The 21,810-nt window shown below is 44.5% G+C and overlaps 1 protein-coding gene across 3 annotated transcripts in view; it reads right to left on the bottom strand.

Annotated features, from left to right (window-relative positions):
• Positions 1 to 21,810, bottom strand: part of LOC130550838 (protein unc-13 homolog A) — a 69,729-nt gene that overhangs the window by 31,462 nt on the left and 16,457 nt on the right. The gene's annotated exons all lie outside the window — the stretch shown is intronic.

The following is a 21,810-nucleotide window of genomic DNA, read 5'->3' as shown; positions in this document are numbered from 1 at the left end:
AAGTTAAGGGGAACCAGGTGAATCAGGGGAACCAGGTGAATCGGGGAAATCAATAATGAGATGTAGATAGGATAACAAGGGGCGGGGCCACACACACGCGGATTCCAAGCACATGGCAACTGTCAAGTGCTTGACAAAACAAAAACAGAAGACAAGACAGATAAAACCCAGAGGTGCTAGACCCGAGCCCTGACAGTACTCCCCTCTCCAGCGGCGCCACCAGGCGTCCGAGGAGGGGGCTCACCTTGACGTCGGTAGAACTCCTTAATCAGAGACGGGTCCAGAATGTCCCGAGACGGAACCCAACTTCGCTCCTCTGCACGATAACCTTCCCAGTCCACTAAGTACTGGACGCCTCTGCCACGACGACGGACGTCTAGTAACCTCCTGACTGTATAAGCCGGAGAGCCATCCACTAGATGAGGGGGGGTTTGGGATGATTGCTGGCAGGGTGGAGTGGAGAGGAAACGACAGACTTGACCCTGGAAACATGAAAAACAGGGTGAACCCGACCAAGGGAGGGGGGAAGTCTGAGCAGAACCTGAAGACAGACTCACTCGCAGAGGCCCCGATCTGCCTACAGAACTCCTTCCAAAACCGGGATGAAAACTGAGGACCCCTATCAGAGACCACGTCGACCAGCAAGCCATGGAGGCGGAAGACGTGGTCCACCATCAGTTGGGCGGACTCCCGGGCAGAGGGAAGTTTGGGTAAAGGGACGAAATGGACTGCCTTAGAGAAGCGATCCACCACTGTGAGAACCACTGTGTTACCTTCGGAGGGGGGAAGCCCAGTGACAAAATCAAGGGCAATATGAGACCAGGGACGAGTGGGGATGGGCAGAGGACGAAGCAGACCAGCGGGGGGGCGGTTGAGTGGCTTGCATTGAGCGCACGTGGAGCAGGCCGACACAAACTGTTTGACATCAGCAGCCAGTGATGACCACCAGAAACGTTGGCGGATGGCAGTCAACGTTCCCCGAGTTCCTGGATGGCAGACTAACCTGGAAGAGTGACCCCATCGAAGGACTTCGGGACGCAGCGCAGCCGGCAACCTACCCCCTGGACACTCTGCCGGCACTTGCACCCCTCGACCGGCCTCTACAACCCGCTGCTCGATACCCCAGAAGAGGGCCCCGACCACCACCCTCCCTGGGAGAGAGGGCGTCGGGCTTAAGGTTCTTAGAACCAGGCTGGTACGAGAGGGTGAAGTCAAAGCGACCAAAGAAGAGTGCCCAGCGGGCCTGGCGCGAGCTCAACCTCTTGGCTGAATGGATGTATTCAAGATTCTTGTGGTCCGTCCAGACCAAGAAGGGCTGCGCTGGTCCCTCCAACCAGTGACGCCACTCACCCAAGGCCAGTCTTACCGCTAACAGCTTTCGATTACCGATGTCGTAATTACGTTCTGCAGGGTTCAGGCGATGAGAGTAGAAGGCGCAGGGGTGCACCCTCCCATCAGCAGGAGATCGCTGAGACAGAACTGCGCCAACCCTGACATCCGATGCATCTACCTCGACAATAAATTGGTGGGCAGGATCTGGAACAGACAAAACAGGTGCAGAGACAAACCGGGACTTTAATGAATCAAAGGCAACCTGAGCGTCATGATTCCACCCGAACGGCACCTTGGTGGAGGTCAATGCCGTAAGCGGCGCTGCAATGAGGCCAAAGTTCCTGATGAACCGCCGGTAGAAGTTGGCTAAACCCAGGAAGCGTTGGAGACCCTTACGAGAGTCGGGGACAGGCCATCCGGCAACAGCTCTTATCTTGGCCGGATCCGCTACGATACCGTCAGATGAAATAATGTGACCAAGGAACGTTACAGACTCGGCATGGAATTTGCACTTCTCCGCCTTAACGAATAGTTGATTCTCAAGTAGGCGTTGGAGAACCCGTCTAACATGCTGGGTGTGGGCCTGGAGAGAGGGGGGAAATATTAGAATGTCGCCCAGGTACACAAAGACAAATTTGTTAATCATGTCACCCAGAATGCCAGAAAGGTCCTGGCTTGAGAAACAAGCCAACATTCTGATGTTGCACTTAAACTTATTATTATTATTATTATTATTATTATTCTGAGACTAAATTTTCTGACTTTAACTCCTCCTAGAGCTTTCAAGCTACATCCACCAAACTTTCCACAAACCTTCAGTCTGGTCTGAGGAAGTGTGATTGAATGTTCAGCTAACAATGTTTACTTTCAAACTTCAACTGTCAACTCTCAAACATAAACACTCACTCACCTAAATCTCTCCACTCTCTTTCTGTCTCTCTATCATTCTGTCTCATAAACTCTCTCTCACACACACACACACACACGCACGCACGCACGCACGCACACACACACGCGCACACACACACGCTCTATAAATCTCTTCCCTCCCTTTTTCATTCTATCACATAAACTCTTTCTTTCTACCTGTCTGTCTGTCTGTCTGTCTATCTATCTACTGTATCTATCTATCTATCTATCTATCTATCTATCTATCTATCTATCTATCTATCTATCTATCTATCTATCTATCTATCTATCTATCTATCTATCTATCTATCTATCTATCCACCCATCTATTTATCTATGTATCCATCCACCCATCCATCCATCCACCCACCCATCTCTCTACCTATCCATCCATCGTCTATCTATCTGGCAGGCTCTGTAAGAACTTTCCTCACAATGGGGTGTAAGTTGTACCCCTGGGGCGTAAGAGACCCCAAAATTCCCCATTGACTTACAATGGGACAGGAAACATGCCCACATAAGGCATCATAACTGTCCCATGTTGAATAACTTCGCAGTACAACCACTTAGAAACAAGGGGTGGGCTCATTTTACTCAGGCAACCAATCAGTATCCCAGGAACTTCCTTAAGCTACGAAGCCACGCCCATAGCAACCATTTACAGCAACCTAGCAACCGCTCCCATAGACTCCCATTATAAAAAGTCCAGATGGATATCTTTGCAACACAGTGTCGTAGAGACAAGGGGGTGGGCTCATTTGGCTCAGGCAACCAATCAGTATGCCTGAAACTTCATTAAGCTACGAAGCCACGCCCATAGCAACAAAACATGTTAATTTAGCAACCATTTAACAAGACCTATAACTCTACATCAGAACATCATAGAGACATGGGGGTTGGTTTGTTTCACTTGGGACTTGAAGCATCATCAATTGGTTTCTACTAAGCCACGCCCATAGCAACCAAACAGGTTAGCCTAGCAACCATTTAGCAAAACCTATATCTCTTCATCAGAACATCGTAGAGACACAGGAGTTGGTTCGTTTCACTCATAGCTTAGAGTATCATCAACTGACATATGCTAAGCCACGCCCATAGCAACCAAACAGGTTAGCCTAGCAACCGTTTAGCAAAAGCTATGTCTCTTCATCAGAACATCGTAGAGACACGGGGGTTGGTTCGTTTCACTCATAGCCTAGTGTATCATCAACTGACATATACTAGGCCACGCCCATAGCAACCAAACAGGTTAGCCTAGCAACCGTTTTGCAAAACCTATATCTCTGCATAAGAACATCGTAGAGACACAGGAGTTGGTTCGTTTCACTCATAGCTTAGAGTATCATCTACTGTCATATTTTAAGCCACGCCCATAGCAACCAAACAGGTTAGCCTAGCAACCGTTTAGCAAAACCTATATCTCTGCATCAGAACATCGTAGAGACACGGGAGTTGGTTCGTTTCACTCATAGGTTAGAGTACTATCACTTGCAGATGCCAAGCCACGCCCATAGCAACCAAACAGGTTAGCCTAGCAACCGTTTAGCAAAACCTATATCTCTGCATCAGAACATCGTAGAGACACGGGAGTTGGTTCGTTTCACTCATAGCTTAGAGTATCATCAATTGCCATATGCTAAGCCACGCCCATAACAACCAAACAGGTTAGCCTAGCAACCATTTAGCAAAAGCTATGTCTCTTCATCAGAACATCGTAGAGACATAGGACTTGGTTCGTTTCACTCATAGGTTAGAGTACTATCAATTGCAGATGCCAAGCCACGCCCATAGCAACCAAACAGGTTAGCCTAGCAACCATTTAGCAACACCTATATCTCTGCATCAGAACATCGTAGAGACACGGGGGTTGGTTCGTTTCACTCATAGCTTAGAGTATCATCAACTGACATATGCTAAGCCACGCCCATAGCAACCAAACAGGTTAGCCTAGCAACCGTTTAGCAAAACCTATATCTCTGCATAAGAACATCGTAGAGACACGGGAGTTGGTTCGTTTCACTCATAGCTTAGAGTATCATCAACTGACATATGCTAAGCCACGCCCATAGCAACCAAACAGGTTAGCCTAGCAACCGTTTAGCAAAACCTATATCTCTGCATAAGAACATCGTAGAGACACGGGAGTTGGTTCGTTTCACTCATAGCTTAGAGTATCATCAACTGACATATGCTAAGCCACGCCCATAGCAACCAAACAGGTTAGCCTAGCAACCGTTTAGCAAAACCTATATCTCTGCATAAGAACATCGTAGAGACACGGGAGTTGGTTCGTTTCACTCATAGCTTAGAGTATCATCAACTGACATATGCTAAGCCACGCCCATAGCAACCAAACAGGTTAGCCTAGCAACCGTTTAGCAAAACCTATATCTCTGCATAAGAACATCGTAGAGACACGGGAGTTGGTTCGTTTCACTCATAGCTTAGAGTATCATCAACTGACATATGCTAAGCCACGCCCATAGCAACCAAACAGGTTAGCCTAGCAACCGTTTAGCAAAACCTATATCTCTGCATAAGAACATCGTAGAGACACGGGAGTTGGTTCGTTTCACTCATAGCTTAGAGTATCATCAACTGACATATGCTAAGCCACGCCCATAGCAACCAAACAGGTTAGCCTAGCAACCGTTTAGCAAAACCTATATCTCTGCATAAGAACATCGTAGAGACACGGGAGTTGGTTCGTTTCACTCATAGCTTAGAGTATCATCAACTGACATATGCTAAGCCACGCCCATAGCAACCAAACAGGTTAGCCTAGCAACCATTTAGCAAAAGCTATGTCTCTTCATCAGAACATCGTAGAGACACAGGAGTTGGTTCGTTTCACTCATAGGTTAGAGTACTATCAATTGCAGATGCCAAGCCACGCCCATAGCAACCAAACAGGTTAGCCTAGCAACCATTTAGCTACACCTATATCTCTGCATCAGAACATCGTAGATACACGGGACTTGGTTCGTTTCACTCATAGGTTAGAGTATCATCAAGTGCAGATGCCAAGCCACTCAACTCAACTCAACTTTATTTATATAGCGCTTTTACAATTTTCATTGTTACAAAGCAGCTGCACATGAGACACATTGACTACAAGCAAAACAATCAAAGTTGTACCTGCAAAAACAAGAAAAGGTTGAAAACACAGAAGACAGGCATACCCACACACAAAACACTCCACACACACAACACGCACACGCACCCAGAGGTGGGTAGAGTAGCCAAAATCTTTACTCAAGTAAAAGTAAAAGTCACTATTTTAAAAATTACTTGAGTAAAAGTAAAAAAGTATGCAATTAAATAACTACTCAAGTAGCTAGTTACTTAGTTACTTTGTATCTGATTATATAGACCTACTACATAAAATTAATATTAACGCCAATATTTTAATATTACATTTTAATCAATATGTTTAATTATCATAAACAGATATCTTTGCAATATACTAGAGAGACTAAAGAATAGACAAACACAGAAGAGACAAGCATTTCTGTAAATTTCATCTAGTCCTGATGTCAATGTAGTTTACACAACTTATTTAGAATAATAGACCATGTCAAACTAAAGCATGAACTAAACTCAGAGCATTTCCTAAGATGATGTAGAACATCTGCAGTGCTCTCTTAAATGAAATACACATTTTTGAACAAAGCTCATGTTTTCTCGTGTTGTGTCACGTGTGTGTTGTGAAACGCTCTTACTTGTAAACAAACAGTAAACAGTGAACCACACGCCCATCAACAAGTTTTCTTCCTTCTGTTCTTCAAATGTATATTTCTGCAAGCCCACGTCTCTGTGTCTGACAGGTAACGCGCATGTTGCTGTGTCTGACGAACAGGTCGCGCGGGTGCGCGCATATGGCGGGCATTTATCATTGCTGGCAAACAATATGACACATTTGCAGTTTTGATTGTATAGATATAGATTAATATCCACTTCATCCAACGCTCTTTGTGTTCTGCGTGTTCTTAAGTTTCGCGCTACGAGGAGTGAGTAATCCTGCTTCAGATGATTCAGATCGTGCTGCGAACTGAACAAATCATTTGAACTGATTCATTAGCCTATTCAAATGGTTTTGCCCATTGTTCAATTAATGCTTTCAAAAGAATCGACTCAAAAGAATCGATCACTCGGGAATGCCCGTAAAAAGAGACGACAACCTTGAAATAAACAACGCGTTTTAAAAAGCATATTTTAAAATGAAGGAACGAAGGAACGTCACGCAATGTAAGTTATGTAACGAAGTAAAAGTACAGATTTTCTATTAGAAATTTACTCAAGTAAGAGTAAAAGTACACACTTTTAATTTTACTTAAAAAGTACATATTTTCCAAAATGTTACTCAAGTAAATGTAACGAAGTAAATGTAGCGCGTTACTACCCACCTCTACCCACAAACACCACACACACACACCACCAACACACACAGACACACACACACACACACGGATGCGCACGACACACACACACACACACACACACACACACACACACACACAACAAACCACACACACACACGCTCAGTGAGAGCACACATTTAGGATAAAGGAGAGAGAAGCACAGGTCAAATATAACAGACTATAAATTCCTATATGCAATATTAATTAAGTAAAACTTTAAGATTCTAAAGCAGCCCCCCCGGTCAGGCAGATAGTGCAAAAACAGTATGCAAACGGTGGCGAGGAACCCAAAACTCTAATCGAGAAAAAAAACCTCAGGAGAACCCAGGCCCAACCAGGGGATTCCAGTTCCCCTCTGGCAAAAGCTGCTGCCTCTGCACAAGCTACACCTATATCTCTGCATCAGAACATCATAGAGACACGGGGTTGGTTGTTTCACTCATAGCTTAGAGTATTATCAATGCAGATGCCAAGCCACGCCCATAGCAACCAAACAGTTAGCCTAGCAACCATTTAGCAACACCTATATCTCTGCATCAGAACATCATAGAGACACGGGGGTTGGTTGTTTCACTCATAGCTTAGAGTATTATCAATTGCAGATGCCAAGCCACCCCATAGCAACCAAACAGGTTAGCCTAGCAACCATTTAGCACACCTATATCTCTGCATCAGAACATCATAGAGACACGGGGTTGGTTTGTTTCACTCATAGCTTAGAGTATTATCAAGTGCAGATGCCAAGCCACGCCCATAGCAACCAAACAGGTTAGCCTAGCAACCGATTAGCAATATGTATATCTCTGCATCAGAACATCATAGAGACACGGGGTTGGTTCGTTTCACTCATAGGTCACTCAAATCTCTATCTATCTATCTATCTATCTATCTATCTATCTATCTATCTATCTATCTATCTATCTATCTATCTATCTATCTATCTATCTATCTATCTATCTATCATCTATCTATCTATCTATCTATTCTATCTATCTATCTATCTATCTATCTATCTATCTATCTATCTATCTATCTATCTATCTATCTATCTATCTATCTATCTATCTATCCGTACATCCGTCCGTCCATCCATCCAGCAAAACCTAATAAGTTCTAATAAGAAACTTAATAAACCACATACATTTTGCCTGGTTGTGGTCTCTCTCCCTCTACCTCTCCCTCTGTCTTTCTCAAGCCAACATAAAGTTTGTTCACAAACTTTTACCTCATCTAGTTTAAAGATAAAAAACTTGTGTTAGGCAGTGCTTAATTAGTAAATTCCGAGGTGCCGGAATAAGGGGGCGTGGCAGATCCGGCAAGTAGTGGGGTGTGGACAAGTAAAGGAATGTGCAATCTCTGAGGGTTTTTCTAACTAACTATTTAGATGTATGGAAAATGTGCATAAAAAAGCCTAAATGGAAACGGACATGTGAAGATAATCTCGGAATTATAAAAGAAATTTAACAGGATTTTATCTTGAGTTTACCTTAGTTCAAATGCACGGTGATGGAAACAGTTTGTTGTCATAATGATGATGTTGTGAAAATTTGTGCATGTAAACAAATAAAACACAGCCATCAACATTTGTGTAGAATTCAGAACTTTAACGTTTAACTTAAATTACACCTGCGGGTGAAGGTGGATGCTGCCGTGGATAACATTAGGCATTTAATCGTCCGTTAACCGTATTTCATCAGTTCTTCTGCGTCTCTTCGCAGCATTTGTCCAACAACAAATATCTCTCTCTGAAGAGTCCATCACGACAAGTTCCATTCAATATAAAATGCAATACATGCGACGCGAATAAATATAGCCTACTAGGAATATTTGACAATTAACAAATTAACAAAACGAAAGGGAAAACACAGTAACAATATGCTGATGAGTTTGTGAGGTGCAGCGCTCCACAAATAAGTTCAAGGAGATGACAGAGGGCATCCTGTAAGTTTTCTTTATTTTGCAAAAGCACATTACACTGCTTTTAGTGCAAGTGCACACGACTAAGACTAAGTTCACAATGCAAGCCTAAATGCTCAATTCCGATTTTTTGCTCAGATCAGATTTTTTTGTTCGGCTGTTTGTTTGTAAGGCTTTTCTAAATGCCAGTAAAGGTGTTACTAATAAAAGTAGCCGACTACGCCACCTGGGTATATCACTGAGACCCAGGACTCAGTTCAACCCAAATTACACTCAATTACTTTTCCTGAGGGCGGAACACTCACACATTGACACTCAAGAGGTATATCGAAGTACAAATCTTTTTATTAATATAGCATAAGTGGCTGTAAAAGTATTTAGCATAAAAACGGATGCAGCGAAGATTTGTCTCTAAAAAGCCTGTAACACAATGTTCAGTATCTAGGCAATTGCAGCAAATATTTAATCCTTAGAGTGTGCCACAAGATGTTTGTCCTTAGGGCAGTCCAATTGTCCGATTCTCCTGGCCGGACAACAGTCTGGTTTTAGCCCCACGTGCCAGGGCCTCCGGTCCGTGTATCATCTGATCATTTGATTATTCCATTCAATATAACAAACGGAAAAAGAAAAAAACAGTCGATATTTCGTTTTTCTGTATGCACAAAAATTAAAATACGATGTTTTTCTTCTCATTTCATCTTGAAACGGGAAATCCAATAAATAAATAAACCAAAACGAAATAACGACCCTAATTAGTTTTTATCATTTTTTGGTGATGTTGCACGGATTTCTGCATGCGCGAGCGCGGCAGGGCGCCTAGAGCTCTTCACGAATCTCACGATCGATCAGTTATCATTTACAATGGCTTCACTCGAGCTGTACATGTTTCATATTCATCAAATGTTTTTAAATAATATGACATATCACGAGATATCGGAAAAGAGGATCTCTGGGGAACACTGCAACATTATTATGGTCCCTCCGTGAGGTACAGGCTCTGGCATGTTACCTAAAAACAGTAGCCTAAACTGATGTAATGTAATAGTGCAAATGACTACTGTGGGAATATTTTTCAGATAAAAGTATGATTTAAATATCAATATAATCAATAAGTGTTTTCTTTCATTAAATCATTAAGCTGTGTGATTTTGTCATGTGCTTGCTATCTTACTCAGTAAAATAGTTACTGTGGCAAATGGGGGTTGGAGCCATAAATTATCTAGATAAACACACACACACACAAAGAGTCACAAAGAGTCATAAAGAAAAGAAATAATATGAATCAATCCACTGCATATGTTTTAAGTATAATCATGAGTTGTGATGTGTTTTAATGAATCATAGGATTAAGAAACAACGCTACATAATTAAAAGCATTAGATGATTGAGTGTTTTCTTTTTACTGGAAGAATGTTGGGAATGTTAGTATATTGTTCGGCCACAGGAGACTGTTTTTAGGAGACCACTCCATGGGGGAGGGTGTCCCTGGAGAACATTCCTCAATACTAGCGACTGACCACAGGATGTATGTTTTGAGAAGGTTTTATTTTTCAGGAACTAAGCAGATAAACGTGGCATATGGTGATTGGTGGAAAGAGAACAACACTCCTTAAAAGGCAAAGGCGGGGTCAGAAGATAGAACGACGTCACATTCTGTATAAAATATGGGTGTCAGGAAATGGTTGTTGTTGTTGGCTTTTTGGAGAGAGTGGTGATTTACTGGCAACCCAAAGCTTTGTTACTCCTTTTTACATCTGATAATAAACTTCTAATCGATTTTGAAGAACGTCTCAGTACAAATTTTTGAACATGCAGGACTGCCTTTAAAGTCCAACACTACATAAAACCTCACAGTTTCAACACAAACTGAACATCTTTTATGAATTACTAATGAACTCAGTTGAGTGAGGTTACAGGGGGGAGGGGATGTTCGCATCACATAACTTATAAATTACAAAAGTACTTTATGGATTTACACCTTTGCTGCTGCAAGCCAGCTACTTAATTGTTTACTTAATGTCACATATTAAAAGCAATAATGCTAACAAACTTCGACTGTAAGCTCTGGAAAGTATTGTATGTGAACGTTAGGCATTGTTCAATATATATTTTTGAAATATTTTCCACAGTCATGTCCTCCTCTCTCAGTGTGACTCTTTTAGTGGGAGTGAAAAGTACAAACAAAGCATATGCAAATGCATTCATTTCCATTTTGAGCTTCGCAAGTTTGCATGCACTTGATCCCGGTAAGCGGCTGTACATGCGCAAAGCGTGCGCTTAGAAGACCCTGGGAATCACCCCAAAAATGAAAAAACTATAATTAGGGTCGTTATTTCGTTTTGGTTCATTTATTTATTGGATTTCCCTTTTAAGGCTGAAATAAGAAGAAAAACATCGTTTTTTTATTTTTGTGCATACAGAAAAACGGAAAAACGAAATATCGACTGTTTTTTTTCTTTTTCCGTTTGTTATATTGAATGGAATAATCAAATGATCAGATGATACACGGACCGCCTCCACATACGCTTGGTAGTAGTTCACTGAAAAACAGATAAACAACTGCCAGTATCTCTAGTCCAATTTAGCAGCCAAGCGACTAATTACCACTCTCACCCATGCAAAACAATAACAAATCACAGCACAAAATATCAAAATCCGGTATCACAACACCACACCAACCAAATTAAGATCATGACAAAAACAGAGTAGCTATTATTGGAATACTGGCCAATAGTTCTCAAGTTCTACTATTTTGGAGTCGAATGGTGTAAATTGACAAAGCCTAAGGAGTCTTTCTCGCTCAATAATCAGTTACTGGGGTTGTACTCACAACCGGGTAGTGACTTCCACTACCCAGTCTAAATGTATTCCAGCGTTGTAATCGGATCCTCTGCGTCACCGTCGTATTAACTGCAGGGGCGGAGCCAGGGGGTGGCCAATGGTGGCCAAGGCCACCATAAATTAATCTTTGGCCGGCCCCCATACCGCTTTGCCGGCAACTTTTTTGCGGAACCATTTCTGTACACAGTTGTTCCCATATGGACGCATTTCAACAGCGCACCTCAAACAAGTATTTCTCCACCCAAACTAAAGGTGGCGGTAATACACTCAACTTGAATTTCAACCACCAACACAATTACAGAAGAAGAAGAACTAGTGTTGTTGTTCGCTTGTGCTCCAACGGACTTTGCGCGTGCAGTCGGAGGACTGTCTATTTCCCGCCGCGAGAGAAGAGGTCACAGGTAAGTTAACAAGAAGAATTAAGTTTATTCACTATGTTTGAAATGTTTCTTGTCTTAATGAATGTATATTATGGCTGGCGTGCTGAAGTTGAAACAGACATGGTAAAGTTTGTTAAGTTAATTTAGGCTGTTAACTTAGCAGTATATATGGGAGGCAAATCCTGCCAAATTTAAATAAATAAATTAAACGATGAAAATGAAAACCAGACTAGCAATTTCATTATACACAACTGCGTGCACAATATGTGCCAAAATGAAAAATAAAATGAAATTATTTTATTTTCATTTTCATTTTTAAACTGACAATGCGTTGTCCCTGTCAAATTGAAAAAGAAAATGCAATTGGTGATTTGACATTTCATTTTCACTAAAATCTCGAGGCAAGACTGCTAATATGAAAATGAAAAGGCAAATGTGAAAAATAAATTGTAAAAACATTTTTTACAAAGGTTTTATTAATGTTCACGCAATAATACTGACACAATTCAAATTAAAATGTAAACTTTGATTTTCATTTTATTTTATTTTCTCTTTTATTTCGTTTTCATTTTCTTTTTCTTGTTCACAGTCATGCAAATTACATGTTAATTAGTTGGTGTGGACGAGCCTCTGCATTACTGGGAACGCCCACAAAAACGTCATATCCGTTTATTCGAACGAACGTGTGTAGACCTTGTCAGGCGCTTGGCCTTAGCGCTTTGTAATGATAACGATGACTGTGCAATACCGAAAAGTTGTTGTGTGGTGTTCTGCATCTCTGATAAATTAACAGACGAACAAACTAAAGCATTGGAGAAAACATGCCGGAGCGCGATTGTCCCCACTCTGCCGCTGACCTGCTCTTACACTGTACATTGCCATCCGCACCCGAGCACGCTATCATCATTACACTGTGACTGCTTTTAAGAAAACATAAACAAAGCGATCTTTCTCAGCACAATAGAATCCATCGTAATGTTCGGTTTGAGATTGATAAGGTGTGTTTAACCTCAGACCAATTCGCTTATGGTATCACAAGAGCGGCTCATATGTGTTTAAATCAGCCCCGCGTACTTCATTCATTATGATTATGAGCCAATCGTTATACGAAGTGCTGCACTATGTTATGAATGCATGTTTTAAATGATGCGCCTGTTTAAATTCCTTGAAGTTCAGCTGTCATAGCAAAAAACATCTAATACGCACAGAACTATTAATTCATTCGAATGTTTTTTTTTTTGTCCCACAGCGCGGTGACACAGGCCTGCACTTATAAGTGTTGTAGGTATTAGATGTTTTTTTGGTATGACAGCTGAACTTCAGGGAGGTAATTTAAACAGGCGCATCATTTAAAACATGCATTCATAACATAGTGCAGCACTTCGTATAACGATTGGCTCATAATCATAATGAATGAAGTACGCGGGGCTGATTTAAACACATATGAGCCGCTCTTGTGATACCATAAGCGAATTGGTCTGAGGTTAAACACACCTTATCAATCTCAAACCGAACATTACGATGGATTCTATTGTGCTGAGAAAGATCGCTTTGTTTATGTTTTCTTAAAAGCGGTCACAGTGTAATGATGATAGCGTGCTCGGGTGCCGATGGTAATGTACAGTGTAAGAGCAGGTCAGCGGCGGAGTGGGGACAATCGCGCTCCGGCATGTTTCAGAGCACGATAGAGATACTGGCTCTGCGATGCTTTAGTTTGTTCGTCTGTTAACTTATCAGAGATGCAGAACACCACACAACAACTTTTCGGTATTGCACCAGGCACAGTCATCGTGATCATTACAAAGCGCTAAGGCCAAGCGCCTGACAAGGTCTACACACGTTCGTTCGAATAAACGGATATGACGTTTTTGTGGGCGTTCCCAGTAATGCAGACGCTCGTCCACACCCACTAATTAACATGTAATTTGCATGACTGTGAACAAGAAAAAGAAAACGAAAATGAAATAAAAGAGAAGAGAAAATAAAATAAAATGAAAATCAAAGTTTACATTTTAATGTGAATTGTGTCAGTATTATTGCGTGAACATTAATAAAACCTTTGTAAAAAAAAATGTTTTTACAATTTATTTTTCACATTTGCCTTTTCATTTTCATATTGGCAGTCTTGCCTCGAGATTTTAGTGAAAATGAAATGTCAAATCACCAATTGCATTTTCTTTTTCAATTTGACAGGGACAACGCATTGTCAGTGTAAAAATGAAAATAAAATAATTTCATTTTGGCACATATTGTTCACGCAGTTGTGTATAATGAAATTGCTAATCTGGTTTTCATTTTCATCGTTTAATTTATTTATTTAAATTTGGCAGGATTTGCCTCCCATAAGTATGAAAGTCGCAAGCTATAAACAGTTTCACTGTGTCAGTGTTATTTAAAAGAGCGTTGTAGAAGGCCATTAAAAGTAGTCAACTTTCAGTGCTGATTTAACTTAATGGTGGTGGTCTGTCTGTGTCATATCCTTGAAAGGGAATTAAAATGTTTTGTTGGCAGCCAAATGATAATATGCAAAGTATTGCAAAGGAATATTTTTGAAATGCTTTCCCATAATGTTAAGGTTACTATATTTTGGTTTTTCTGTGATATTGTAATGTTTGTTTGATAAAAGTGCATTCTGGTGTATTCTTATGTTGTGTAAATCGTCATTATGGTGTGAGCTTTATCACCAATTAAAAAGACACCACATTCTGCAATGCCACACTGTTTCAGATCTTTTTTTAAAATCAGTTTAGTAATACATTAAAAAGCTTATGTGGATCTTCATGATGTAATTCTACATGGCAATCACTGCCTGTTTAAGTAAATGAGTGAGTCACTAAGAAACACTACTAGATCCACAGTGACTTGCCACATAGGAAAAAAAAGATGATATCAGTTTCTGTGCTACCCCTGTGTGAGCTATGGTCTCAGTCTGGCCACCCCTATGAAAATTGTCTGGCTCCGCCACTGATTAACTGTAACTCGATCCACTCGCGCACTTGATGTGACGTGTTCCTGCAGCTCAACTCCGCGGTGCATGCAATTCTCTAGGTCGCCGTCGTGTTCGTTGCAACTTAATCCGTTCGTGCGTTTCCAACTTCTCAGCCGACAGCGCCTGCACACCACAGCTCTACGCCCAAACGTACACTTCCGTCGTACCGGCACGTGACTGGACGTCTTCCGTAAAGGCGGGCAATACACTGTGCGATTTCAGCGAAGTTCTTGTGAAATACCAACTCACACTGTACGAGTAAACCGTATGCGAAGTAAATATCAAGCTCGCAATTTATGCGCTCTCACTGTGCGGTCCGATTATCGCTCTGCGACTTGCTGCTCTCTCACTGTGCGTGTGAAATACACACATGGGAACTCCGATCACCTGGTGTGGCAGTTTACTACATGCTTTCAATGAAGAAACGCGCTGCCTTGGCCATCCTCGCAGTTCTGTGTGTCGAAACGCCTAAAAAAGAGAGAGACGCCGGCATATATGGATGCGCAGGTGGCTTGGAAGACGTGGCCAATGTGGTTTATCTATTTTGCAACACGAACTTGCGATAAGCAACAGACCTCACTCTTTGCGTTTTATGTCGTAGAAAGATTATGCGTTTGAATGGATTGTGGCTCATCATAAGATCTTCAAGCTAAATATAATCTGTTCACAGTACATACAATCTTGTATTTTACCCAGAACTATCACAAAAAGTGTGTAACGGTTTCAGCACCACCGGCCACGCCCCCCATATCGTCACCGCCAGCTCGCTTCACCCGTTCCCTCTCCCCGGAGTTCTGAACTCAGTTTCCCAGCATGCACCGCACATCCACCATCTTTGATTAGTCCACACCTGCATCACATCATCAGGATTCTATTTAAGTTTGCACCTTTTTGTTCTTCCCTGTTCAGTCTTGTTGTCTTCACTGCAATTCTTTACCCCGATAAGTATACTTACCTGTTTTTGAAATACTTACCTGTTTTTGGATATTCCTGTTTTTGAAATACTTACCTGTTTTTGGATATTCCTGTTTTTTGAAATACTTACCTGTTTTTGGATATTCCTGTTTTTGAAATACTTACCTGTTTTTGGATATTCCCGTTTTTTGAAATACTTACCTGTTTTTGGATATTCCTGTTTTTGAAATACTTACCTGTTTTTGGATATTCCCGTTTTTGAAATACTTACCTGTTTTTGGATATTCCTGTTTTTGAAATAAACTCCTTTTTCTTATCTACCTCCGTGGTGTGCTCTCCGTCTACCAGAACCCTGACAGTAGACTGAACCACACACCATGACCACACCACAGACTTCTCCCGGTCCTTCACCTCCAGCTCCCTCTGATCCCCTCTCTGAACTGGTCACCCTACTCCGGAACCAACCCGCACCTGCACTCCTTCCGTCTAACCCACCATCGGCGTCTAGTCCCATGGCCCTACCCAACCGATATACTGGCTCCGTGGAGGAGTGTAGCGGGTTCTGTCTCCAATGTGAGCTCTACATACAGTTGCACCCCGGTCAATTCTCCACGGACAAATCCAAGGTAGCCTTCATCATCTCCCTCCTGAGCGGTAAGGCCCTGAACTGGGCATACGGGATTTGGCAGGCCGGAGGACCACTTACCACTAATCTGAAGTCTTTTCTTGAGCACTTTAAAGGGGTCTTTGGCCAAGCAATGGATTACCTTTCGGTGCACGATCTACTGCTGAGGCTTCGACAAGGACGCCTTTCAGTGGCGGATTATGCCCTCCAGTTCCGCACCCTTGCGGCGACCAGTGGATGGAATGAGCCGGCGCTTGTCTCGGTCTACCGCCAAGGGCTACAGAACTCGATCCGATTACACATGGCCATCTACGATGACTCGGTCGGTCTGGAGGCTCTCATACAACGATCCATTAGTATCGCCCAACGTCTGTCAGCCTGTTCGCCGTCATCACCCGGTACATTTCCTCCACGGGTTACGACCTCTGCTTCCCGGACTCCTTCAGACCCAGAACCCATGGATGTGGATCGTTTTCGACTATGTCCTGAGGAACGTACACGGAGGCGGAACCTTAACCTTTGTCTGTACTGTGGAGGGTCAGGTCATCGCCTAGCCGTCTGCCCCGTCCGTCCGGCTCGACCAGCGGTGAGTTCTATCCATACACCGGCCTCCTTACCTCACCTTGCTCTTACCCAAGTGGTCATTATTGCACCTAACTTCTCTGTTCCAGTCCACGCCCTGATTGACTCTGGAGCCGCCGGGAACTTCATTTCTCTGAATCTTCTTACTCAGTTGGGCTTCCCGCGCCTAAGGAACGGGAGGACCATGTTTGTGCAAGACATCCTAGGAAAACCGCTGGGCCGAGGTCGGATCACACACCATTCCCCACCCATCACCCTTCACATCTCTCCCAGGCATACGGAGAAGATCTCCTTCTGGGTACTGGAGGGGTCCACCTCCGATATCGTCCTGGGACGACCCTGGCTGATGGAACGTCAACCTATCGTGGACTGGCGCACTGGCATCATATCCGGATGGGCGGGTCGCCCCGCCAACACCAGGGTCCCGATCAAGGAGGAAACTTTCCTAAAACCGGTACTACCCATCCTAGCCACTACCGTCGAGAGTCCTGAGGTCCTCAACTCCGGGGAGGTTCCCGTAGATTATCGGTCGTTCCAGGACGTCTTCTCCAAGCTGAGGGCTACGGAGCTGCCTCCTCACCGGCCATGGGACTGCGCCATTGAGCTGCTGCCTGGGGCCACAATGCCCAAAGGAAAGATCTATTCCTTGTCCATCCCGGAGCAGAAGGCCATGGAGGAGTATATCGAGGAGGCATTACAACAAGGTTTCATCCGACCGTCTGTCTCCCCTGCCGCGTCAAGCTTCTTCTTCGTAGGGAAAAAGGATGGAGGTCTTCGTCCCTGCATAGACTATCGGGTTCTCAATCGTCACACCAAGCGCTTCGCCTATCCTCTTCCCCTGATACCTGCCGCCCTGGAACAGTTACGCCATGCCACATTGTTCACCAAGCTGGATCTAAGAAGCGCCTACAACCTGATTCGGATTCGCCCAGGTGACGAATGGAAAACGGCCTTTGTGACTCCCAACGGTCATTACGAATATAAGGTCATGCCCTTCGGCTTGGTGAACGCCCCAGCAGTGTTCCAGAGCTTTATGAATGAGATCTTCCGGGACCTGCTGGGGAAATTCGTTATAATTTACCTCGACGATATACTTATTTACTCCCGCTCTCGACCCGCTCACGTTACCCATGTCTCCATCGTCCTCCAACGCCTACGCCAACATAAACTATACCTGAAACTCGAGAAATGCCAGTTTCACCAATCCACCATACAATTTCTGGGTTATATCATCTCTTTCAACCAAGTTACCATGGATCAGGGGAAGGTGGAGGCGGTCCAGAACTGGTCACAACCCCATACGGTGAGGGAGATGCAGCGGTTTTTAGGATTTGCTAATTTCTACCGGCGCTTCATCGCTGGATTCAGCTCTATTGCAGCTCCCCTCACCGCCATGACTGGAAAAGGCTCGAGATCCCTGTCCTGGAATCCCGAAGCTCTCAAAGCTTTTGACCAGATGAAGCAAGCCTTCTGTACTGCTCCTACCCTACTTCTACCCGACCCAGACCTGCCTTTTCTCGTGGAAGTGGATGCCTCTTCGACCGGGGTAGGAGCGGTGCTCTCTCAGCGGCAGGGGAAGCCTCCTAGACTCCATCCATGTGCCTACTTCTCCCGCAAGCTATCCCCGGCGGAGTTAAACTACGACATCGGGAATAAAGAGCTCCTAGCCATCAAACTGGCTCTGGAAGAATGGCGACACTGGCTGGAGGGCGCGAACTATCCCTTCACCGTGATCACCGATCACCGTAACCTGGAGTACCTCAAAGAGGCCCGGAGGCTGAATTCTCGTCAGGCCCGTTGGGCACTCTTCTTCTCACGGTTCGACTTCAAAGTGACTTACCGACCTGGCTCGCAAAATGGCAAAGCTGATGCTCTCTCCAGACAACACTACGTCACCCCAGATTTAACCGAACCTGAACCAGTGCTTCCTCCAGCCCTGTTCGTCTGCCCCATCCAGTGGGCCCTCGACCGGGACATCGCTGAACTCCAACACCCTACTCCGCCGGGAGGTCCCGAGGGTAGGATCTTTGTGCCATCCGAGCTCCGCACTACCCTCGTGGACTCTGCTCATTCTGTTCCGGGATCAGGACACCCAGGCAGACAGCGCACCCTCTCGCTCATCTCCGCCCGATACTGGTGGCCTGGGATGACTCAGGACATCGCCCGATTCGTCAAAGGATGCTCAGTCTGCGCCATCGCAAAGACACCACGTCGCCTGCCGGAGGGAAAACTACTCCCATTGCCCATACCCCAACGACCGTGGTCTCACCTCGCAGTGGACTTTATCACCGACCTGCCCCTGTCTGACACATTCACCTGTATCCTGGTGGCAGTGGATAGGTTCTCCAAAGCATGCAAGTTGATTCCCCTCACTCAGCTCCCCACTGCACTAGAGACGGCTGAGGCCCTGTTTACCCATGTGTTTCGCAATTACGGGCTTCCTGAAGACGTTGTGTCAGACAGGGGTCCCCAATTCATCTCCCGGGTCTGGAAGGCCTTCTTCGGAATACTGAACATCTCGGTGAGCTTGACCTCCGGATATCACCCTCAGGCGAACGGCCAGGCTGAGCGGAAGATACAGGACATCGGGAGGTACCTGAGATCATACTGCCATACTCACCAACACAGCTGGCACCGTTTCCTACCCTGGGCGGAGTACGCCCAAAACTCCCTTCGACAGACCTCAACCGGTCTCACCCCGTTTCAGTGTATCCTAGGATATCAACCTCCCCTGTTCCCCTGGTCTGGAGAACCCTCATCGGTGCCAGCTGTCGATCACTGGTTTCGGGAGAGCGAGAGGGTCTGGGACTCAGCTCACCACCACCTCCAGCAGGCTATCCGCAGGCAGAAGCTCCATGCGGACGCCCGAAGATCCCCAAACCCCCAGTATGCTCCAGGGCAACGGGTCTGGTTGTCCACAAGGGACTTACGCCTGCGACAACCCTGCCGGAAGCTGAGTCCCAAATACATCGGACCATTCCTCATCACTCGACAGATCAATCCCGTCACCTTCCGCCTCCAGCTGCCCAAACACTACCGGATCTCCCCCTCCTTTCACGTTTCCCTTCTCAAACCCTTTATTACTCCTGTTTCTGTTTCCTCTACAGACCCTGCTGTAACAACAGATCTGCCTCCTCCTCCACCACCTCTGGACGCCGCCCAACAGATCTTCAGGGTAGAGGAGATCATGGACTCCAGGAGACGGGGAGGTCACCTCGAGTACCTAATCAACTGGGAGGGCTACGGACCTGAAGAACAATCCTGGGTACCACGGATTGACATTCTAGACCAAGCACTCCTACGAGAGTTCCACCAAACCCATCCTGAACGTCCGGGTCCTCGACTTCGAGGTCGACCCCGTCACCCTGGTAGGTCCGCTGGAGCGGACCATGGAGGAGGGGTTAGTGTAACGGTTTCAGCACCACCGGCCACGCCCCCCATGTCGTCACCGCCAGCTCGCTTCACCCGTTCCCTCTCCCCGGAGTTCTGAACTCAGTTTCCCAGCATGCACCGCACATCCACCATTTTTGATTAGTCCACACCTGCATCACATCATCAGGATTCTATTTAAGTTTGCACCTTTTTGTTCTTCCCTGTTCAGTCTTGTTGTCTTCACTGCAATTCTTTACCCCGATAAGTATACTTACCTGTTTTTGAAATACTTACCTGTTTTTGGATATTCCTGTTTTTGAAATACTTACCTGTTTTTGGATATTCCTGTTTTTTTTAAATACTTACCTGTTTTTGGATATTCCTGTTTTTGAAATACTTACCTGTTTTTGGATATTCCTGTTTTTGAAATACTTACCTGTTTTTGGATATTCCTGTTTTTTTAAATACTTACCTGTTTTTGGATATTCCTGTTTTTGAAATACTTACCTGTTTTTGGATATTCCCGTTTTTGAAATACTTACCTGTTTTTGGATATTCCCGTTTTTGAAATAAACTCCTTTTTCTTATCTACCTCCGTGGTGTGCTCTCCGTCTACCAGAACCCTGACAAAGTGATACATACTCCTACCTACTTACAAAAAATACATCATATTAAAGCTTCACTTGTATGTTTAAGTCAGCAAACGTGTATTTCACTGCTTTCATGAGCTGATATCACTGTGCCATTTCTGGTCTTGAAATTGTGCATGTTTAATGTAAATGGATGATGGGTGCGGGACCTTCTTAGAATGTCTGTGGAGGACTTTCATTTCCTCTTTGAGAAAGTGACTCCACACAATAAGACATGAATTTTGCATCCATAATTCGACGAGTTTTGCCTCCATCACTTCTGTCCACTTCACACGCCACAAAGCCATGGTTTGGTTTTCGCGCAGGCGCAGTGAGAGAAAACATAACGAATTTAGAAAAATCTGTTCGTAGCTCGGCTTCAACAGTGCGATACACTCACGAGCGGCGACCAACATTTCTGACATGTCAGATATTCGTCCGACCTTCCGATTGCCGGTCCCCGGACAGCACGCCAAACACGCATACTTACTACCCCTGCTATCTTCATTATCTGCTCAGGTGAACTCGTGAAATAATCAAGGGTCAAGTCGGTGGGTGTGTTTGACTTTATGCGGTGCTGAGTGGACCGTTCTCATGGTGCGATTTGAGAGCATTCCCGGTGCAGTCCGTATAATGGATCCTATAGTCATTTGTTGCATCGCATCGTGTGGTGTAGACAGTGCAAGTGTCAGGGCTATACCACGATCTCTGTACGGTGTTCAGCAGGTCCCGAGCGTCCTCTCTTCCTCCTCATCGCCCCTACGACTGCGCCATTGACCTTCTCACAGGCACTTCTCCGCCCAAGGGTCGACTCTTTTCCCTGTCTACACCTGAGAGAGAGGCCATGAACAAGTATATTCAGGATTCCCTTCTGGCAGGGCTCATCCGTCACTCGTCT

This window comes from Triplophysa rosa, unplaced genomic scaffold, assembly GCF_024868665.1.
Source record: "Triplophysa rosa unplaced genomic scaffold, Trosa_1v2 scaffold443, whole genome shotgun sequence".
Lineage (NCBI taxonomy): Eukaryota > Metazoa > Chordata > Actinopteri > Cypriniformes > Nemacheilidae > Triplophysa > Triplophysa rosa.
This window is presented reverse-complemented; position numbering and strand designations above follow the sequence as displayed.